Raw genomic sequence first — 7,928 nt, 5'->3', positions numbered from 1 at the left:
CATTTCAGTCAACAGGAAAAAAAAGTAATAATGATCGATTATGAGGAAGACACGCTGTCCGTCGTTCAGAACGTGTCCTGATGCCGCTCAGACCTCTCTTGCTCGTGTCCTTGGGGCCAGAGCTGAGTCAGATAGCCATGCATAGCTCAAGAGAGGTTGGGAAACACCGCCTGCATTCTGCATGGCCCGGAGCCCAGCTAGCATCCAGAGATGAGCTTACTGACCGAGGAGATAAGTGGTTCCTGGGTGGCAACTCGTAGTTTTTGCCACAGGGACATAGTAACATTATTTTATCTATCCGTCTATCTGTCTGATATGTTTTTCCTACTGAAATATAAACTCCGTAAGGGCTTGGGCTTTGTCTACGTCTTCAGCAGCGAGAATTGTGTCTAGGATACAACGGTACTCAGTATTCATTGAATAAATGAGTGGGTTGGAAATTAACTGTAAAAGGCATTCGAAGTTTGGCATGAGTTTGGAATTTTCTTCCAGTTACATCAACTACTTCGGGGAAAATAGGGTTGTAGTAGGTGAACGGTCGCTTGAACATGAGAAGATGGCGGCCACTTATGAGACGAGTTGCTCTGTGTGAGGCCGAAACAGGCCGTACGTTTCGGTGTCCAATCATTGGCTCCATAGTTCACGGCAGTGGACGGTAGGTTTTAGCTAACTTATTGCAGTTGCTTCTAAGCAAATGTTTGCATTGAAGATCTTAATTAGATGCCAGTGAGAAACCGTTTTGCCAGAGCCAACAAACTTAAATTCTCTCTCAAGATCCTTCAGTGGCCTTTATATCCCTGGCTTTGACATTCACTGCGGTATGCCATTAGTCAAGTCTCATAAACTCTTCGTTTTCTTGTCTGTAAAATGGAGATTACAGTTTCCACCACATAGTGCCATGGGCATTTTACCTGTAATAATTTTAGAAATTTCTGACACGATAAAACTTTAATGAATAGTAACCTTTTCTTTTTACTATTATTCTTACGGCATGAAAGGAGTTAGAACAATTAATTATTATTTGGTAAAAAATAACGTATTCGGAAAGCCCCACTTTTCCCATTTGGTCACCTCCTGTTTCCAATTTTGTGTTAGGTACAGTTGGGCTTGAAAAGGTTGACAGATGTCCTCTGCAGACAGTAATTGTTATATGGGTAATTTTGGTTTCCAAAATGAAAGGAGATATTTTAAGTGTTTTAAAAATATAACTGACTTGTTTTTGTTTATTTTTCAACTATACTTAAAATCGTTTTGCCTTTTGTATACATATCTCGGATAGCACTCTGGTTTCTGAGTTACTATCTAAAGAACAAACCACTGATGTGTTTGGACGGCGTGTGCTAGCCAGGTGCTTTAGGGCACAAAGGCCAAATTAAAGAGAACTGTAAATGGCTACTGGTACATTCTGAAAACCAGTGCGCTGCGATCTTAAATCAAGTCACAGGTAATGTATTTCTGATTCGTCTGCACGGAGAGATCTACCTCTAGATTAAACTTCCATCAGATTTGTCATATGGCCATCTCCCTTTGTCTGAAGCCCCCATCACCCATCCACAAGCCCCAGGCCTGCCCCACCCCTGACACACACACACACACACACACACACACACACACACACACACCCTCTAAGAAAGGGTGTCTGCTGCCCTCTGGGGAACTTGGTGCCCACTCACGTCTGCTCTTACTAGTCAGTCTGGTCCTTGATGCGTCTTCCTAACCCGATTTAGGCAGATTCGTACTTTATATCCCCCTCGAGGCCCTACGTATTGTAAATTGATTGGTGCTAAAGACAAAGACGAGGTCTTTTCTCAGAGGCCAATAAATGGGATTCCAGTGGTGAACGCGGTGCCCCGGGAGGCTGGTGAGGAAGGCGTGTGAGGCGGAGCTTTCAACCGCCCTGCAACCACACTGTCCCCAGTGCTGGGGCTGCCGCAGCTGCTTGTGCAGCACCTTTACCCCTTGCTGAAAGAGAAAGAAGTTTAGGTAAGGTGACTTTCACTCCCAGTATACCACCTAACGAAAATCCACTCTGCGAGGACCCGTGAAAGGCCTCCTTGTTCGGCCAGTGGTGAACGTGCGCTCTCAGCCCAGGGAGAAAGGCGTGCGCTGGTATTGCTGAGCGAGCACTGGTTTTTAATTCTGTGTTGCTCCTCGTCCCCTTTGCAGTCTGTACTCAGTGGCCGTGGGCAGTTAGAGATTCGGGCAGGATCTGGGGGGCCTTGGATGTGGGGACTGTGCTCCCCTTGACGGCCACCCGGCTGCCATGGGGGCCGTTTCCCATTCTGAGGAGGGCCCAGCCTACCAGGCCCTCCAAAGGCAGGGTGGCCCTAAGCAGGCCGGTCATGCCGCTGCCCCTAATGAGACAGTGTGAGACACATGGATGAGTTCGCAAGGGGGCTCCTTGCAGGAGAGGCCTGAGGGCACAGCAGTGGTCCTAGGCACTGTGACAGCCACCTTCGGCTGACGTTGGCGTTGGCGAGGCGGCACCCTTGTCTTGCAGATGGGGAGACTGAGGTCCAGTGAGGCCGAATCCACCCCCCTTCCCCAATCACACTCGGAAGATACTGAGATGGGACTAAAACCAGTTCTGTCTGCATTTTTCACTGTCTCGTGGAGAGATCTCTGTCTTCCTAGTCTCTGGCTGTCTTGGTGCTGTTATCTTCATGACTGAATAAAGCAGCAGAGCTGAGCACTGTCAGGATGACTGGATGATTATTTCGAGGTGCCCCCTACTGATTCCCTGTGGAATTCAGCATCCCAGCAAGAGGGTCGCTTGGGCTACGGCACTTTTACTTGGAAGGTTTGTGGCTTTTTTCCAACTCATGCTTTTCTGGTTTGCGAGCTTCTAGGGTTCCTCGCGGCGTCTATCCTCAGGGTGCTCTCCTTTCCTTCAGCTGTGCAAATACTAAGGTTATTAACGTGCCGAACATAAACAAATGGGGGCATGCGCCACAGGCCGGGCGGGCCTCTCCTCCCTGTCCTGGGCCACGTACGCCGCACACAAACACACTTGTCACGCTCACTGCCAAAAATAAGAACCAAATCCAGCTCCATCAAAATAACCCATTTATAGGCAAGCTCAGTGTGTTATGTGTTTTCCTCTGCAGAGTTGTTTCTTCTGCTTAAGCATTTCCTCCTAGGCTTTTAAATTAAGCCTGAAGGTAAACAGGGGAGGAAGGGAAAGGTAAACAGAGCCCGGTGACCAGCTCGCCAAGGGCAGAGGCTAACGTAGCAGAGTTGGGAACTTGGAAGGAAATAATGCTTCATATACAGGAATATTAAGAAGCAAGTTGCCAAAGCAAACCCGCAAATCATTTTTTTCCTTTGCTTGCATAATCCCAGCGTTTATCCAGAGCTTTGTCGCGTTTCCTGTCCTGATTCTAGCCAGCCGGTATTTTTCCTGTCGTCTGCAGAAGCTTTTTCTTTGACAGTTTTTCTCCCCTGCAAGAAAATTAACCCTACTTTTACATACAAATTTAGCATGACCTAATTAAGAAAAATTTCATTAAAGAAAGCATGAAGTTTTTTTTTCAGGAATGGTTAGTGACTGGATCCGAATTTATAGCTATGTCTCGCTTGCAAGCATTTCAGCATCACGACTGTAACGTAAGGACAGTCACAGTGTCATCAGGCCGTGGCACCGCGCGGGGCTCGTCTCAATGCCTGGCACATGCCAAGCGTGCAATCAGTGTCACCGCTATTATTATCATCATCAAAGAGTGTAACGAGCCTAAACTTGGTGGTAAAGGGGCGGTGATCAAAATGTGTGAAATCACCTTAAATAATAATGGCTTACTGCCCAGGTCAGAGAGAAAAGATAAAATGGTTCCTTAGCTTAGAAAGATGCAGGTATGACAGATGTTGATACACAGAAATACAGCACGTGTGGATCAGAGGAAGATTTGCTTAGAAATAAAGTATCCAGGTGAAAAGCGAAGGGACTGGTGTATGTGATGAGCACTTATCCCGGGTGGGAGAGATTTATCAGTGTGTCACTAACAAAATCCGGCAAATCGCTTTTCTTATTCTGATTCTGTACTCATCAGTACAAATGTCCACTAATCCCATGTAGTTTGCCTGAATCCCAACCAACCTGCTGCTTTTTCTCTTAAACTGTAACATTTTAAGAGTAAAAAATTCAGTGCTTAATGTTTGCTGAATGAGCGAGCGAATGAACGATGAATAAGAAGGAGTCGAAGTTGGAAAAGAACCAGGAGAGCAAAGTTAAAGAGAACAGAGAATTTTAAGGCACTGTCAAGTTCTAGAAAGAGATCACAGAGGATGACAGAGGAGAAGAGGCCATTGAAATTGGCAAAAGGTAGGTCATTGGCAGAATTTAGAGATGCCTTTTCAGTGTGGAGGTCACGGAACCCAGACAGAACGGATTTAAGGCAGGAATGAGTAGACAGCGAGTGTTGGCTGCAAATGGAAACTGTTTGAAAGGACCAGCCATGGACTAAAGGGCAGAGAGAGAGAACAGTTGCCCGAAGGAAAGCAAGTCGTGTGTGTGTGTGTGTGTGCGTGTGTGTGTGTGTATGTCTTAGTTTCTCATGTGTTTTGTGATTTTTCTTTTGTTGAGAACTTTAATTCACAATAGAACACAACCCTTGACCTTTTCTAATTCATTCCTCCAGAGTGGAATGAACTTGTGTTTCTGCCGCGTGTGCCGAGGACGTTATAGACCTGGCTCCCTTTGAAACAGGTCCAGACATGAAAGTTTCCAGCTTCTGAGCTCCTTACCTTGCACAGTGCAAATTTTGTTTCTGATCCACGTCTACCCTTTCCATGGCTGCAGATTCCCAGGAGAGTGTTTATTCCCCATTTCACATTTCTTCCAGGCAGTTTTCGTGGCCATTTGCCTCTGTGAGGGCTACTTAGTCGCTCATGTGTGGTGAACTCTGTCCTGTGTGCATGCAAAGTCCCAGGTGGCCCAGACATAGATTCTCCCCGGGCACCCAACTGCTTCAGCTCTCCCTGGCCTGGGCTCTGGCTCCATTCATTTTTAAAATGCTTTCTTATCTTTGTCTAGCAGTTTTTCAATGAAGTAAGAATTATGAGTGAATGGGGTTGCTTGTTTTCAAGCAGCATTTACATGCGGGGGGAGAATGGCGCAGACGTTTGTGGGAGATGTCCTCCCGGTTTCAGTGGCCTGCCGGTGGCGGGGGCCTTGGAGAGACCTGCCAGTGACTGGAACTGAGGAGTGCTGAGAGGCACGCGGGCCAGAACCACTGCCGCTGGGAGGCCCGTGGGAGCCCAGTGCCCTCTCTCCCACGTAGCGACTGTTAAGCTCTGGTGTCAGGCTACCCTCGGGGGATGACCTTTCTCATCTCTGAGGTGCACTGGTTATCCAGTCTGTCCTCCCCACGTCACAGAGCTTCAGGGAGATTCTGGGCCCCCCGATGCCACCTGGGGGCAGCATGAGCCCCTGCCAGTCGTCCAGCCTCCAGCAGTCTGGCCTGTCCACCCCGCGTGCCATGGAGCATCATTCTGCGCACACCGTGTAGCAGGAAGCGCCCAGAAGCGCGGTCTAGAAAGTTGGCCAGTCTCCGTCTCTAAGACCCGGCCCTCTGAATGCCATCCCTGCACCGCCTCCCTCTTCCCCTCTTCCCGCTTGCTCAGTGACTGAGCCCCGGGTGACACTCAGCGGGGGAGGGCCTTTGAACTGAAATCTTCAAAGGGAGCTGCATAGCTTTGTGGCCCAGGGCAGCTCAAGAATTCCATGCTGCTGTGACTCGTGTAGAGCCATCTGGGAAGTGGTTCTGATGACGTGAAGGAGCCAAGGCCTCGCTCGCCGGCTCCTCGGACACGGATTGTAGTAGCTTGGAATGGTCTCCCGGCGTCTTCGACGCCTCACTCTTCCGTGAGCACCGCGTCACGGAGGCGCTCGTGTGAACTCGTCTCCCGTCCTGTGACCTCGTCTCCCATCCTGTGTCTTCACGCATAGTTCATAGCCGTACTGTGTGACTCTGCGTTTTCAGTCCCACTGTCATGGGCTGAAGTTGTTCAGATTGTGCACGTTTCGAAGTGGCTGCAACTCTTTGCTATTAGGTCTCAGAATTCATTTTCCCCTCTTGAGTAAGCAAAGCCAAAGAAAGATCCCCCCCCCCAAATATGTATGGATTTGATTGGTTTCCCAGAAGAATTAATTTTGGAACTCTAGCCAACTCATTGGTTTAACTACATCCTTTGTTCATCTTAGTCAGAAGAATAAGATAGCCCCTCTTCCCGGATGACAGGAAATGCTGCTGTGCTCTCCTGAATTCACACACGTGCTACTGTTGCATGTCCCAGCATCTCTCAGAATCTTTTCTCTAATCCATTTCATTTTTAAGGAAAATCTTGGTTATTTTGACATCATAGAATCCTTGACCCAGAATCTTTATTCTCAAATAGCATCACTTAAGTTTATTTACACTGAAAAAGTATTTGCATACTTATGTATATGCAATGATACGTTACATGTACAATTAATATAGACTTTATCTTTAATAAATGGCAAGATTTTTTAATAGAAATACGACACTGAATTAAATGACTTTTTCAGGCCCTGTAGTTCTGATGATATTCTTCATAACAGCCTTCTGTGATTGCTAAGTCCTTTCTAATGCTGTTTGACTCAGAAGTGAAGAATTCATAAAAAGGGCTACATCATGCCCACTCCGATTGTACGTTACTATTTCCACTCTCTATCATTTATGACAAGAGAACATCTTTGCTTAGTTCTTGACCATTTGGATATGATCATTGTCATTGAACTAATAGGTAAAGCAGAATTACAATAATAACAACAAATACCCACTTAATATAAATATTCCGTGAAGGGCACTGAAGACAAAGCCAACTTGACATCCACCATTCAATTAGGAGAGTGACCAAAGTTACCGCGAAGATTTTAGAAGGTCGGGTTAAACTCTGCTTGTGCTGTCATCGACCTGCAATGCCGTGTGGCGGGACTTGGTGCCAAGTCCGTTTCAGCAAGCTCTGTCTCCTTACCGCGCTCACAGCTTCTGTGGCCATCCGTAGAGGCAGAAAAGGCAACAAACACAACTGAAGAGCACGAGGCCCTCGCCTGAGTCCTCGAGTTGCTCCTCAGGTCCTGGTTTACGGGCTTTCTGCACACGTATGTTATTTATTTTTCACCGTGCCACCCGATTCCTCCAGTCCTGGCCCAGGAAGTCTGATGGGCAGGGAGGGCATGCCTTTGGCTCACTGAGCACTGTGTTTTATTTTTACTGTACAAACCATGAAGTGCCATGTAATTGTAAGGCTTGGTTATTTATACTCTGAGGCTAAAGAAGGTAAGGGTTAGTCCCTCTGTTTTTATATTCCTATTTTTCCTGTGGCATTCCTGCTTTGGTAAACTCATAGATGTCAATCTATTACTTGCCAGAACAATAATCTGCATTTTGATGTCTGATATACAAATAACCTGTTTGGAATTACTGGAAATTTTAATATTCAAGGGATCTAAAATAACACATAGAGGTTAGCTATAGAATTTGGTGTAGAATTCACATTTATCCTCAAAGAGAAGCAAGGCACTGGGCGTGATACCGGCTCTAAATTTGGTGGATGAAGGCAAATTTGAGAAATCACTTGAATTTGTTAAAAGCTCTGAGTAGCTGAAAAGTAAATAAAAGTACTCTAAACTGTGTTACATGGGCCCACTTTTTCCTCACTTATAAAAACCAAGTTTCATTTTGCATCAATACTGCATATGTGCTTTATATGTAATTTTTATACATGCATTGTTCTCGTTGAGCCTTTACAGCAGTGTGTGCACATTAAGCATCTCTACCCCTGCTTTGCAAACGAAAAGTCTGAGATTTAGAGCGATTAAATAGCTTTTCCTCCACATATAGCTGGTAAATAGAACCAGGATTCAAAAGCAGTTCTGGTGGATTCCAAGATCTACATACTTAACCCTT

At 46.3% G+C, this 7,928-nt stretch overlaps 1 long non-coding RNA gene across 2 annotated transcripts in view; it reads left to right on the top strand.

Moving 5' to 3' along the window:
- The window catches only part of LOC107510884, a 99,364-nt gene that overhangs the window by 39,624 nt on the left and 51,812 nt on the right, over positions 1-7,928 (top strand). The window lies entirely within an intron of this gene.

The sequence above is a fragment of the Rousettus aegyptiacus genome, unplaced genomic scaffold (genome assembly GCF_014176215.1).
Source record: "Rousettus aegyptiacus isolate mRouAeg1 unplaced genomic scaffold, mRouAeg1.p scaffold_m13_p_16, whole genome shotgun sequence".
Taxonomy (NCBI): Eukaryota; Metazoa; Chordata; class Mammalia; order Chiroptera; family Pteropodidae; genus Rousettus; species Rousettus aegyptiacus.
This window is presented reverse-complemented; position numbering and strand designations above follow the sequence as displayed.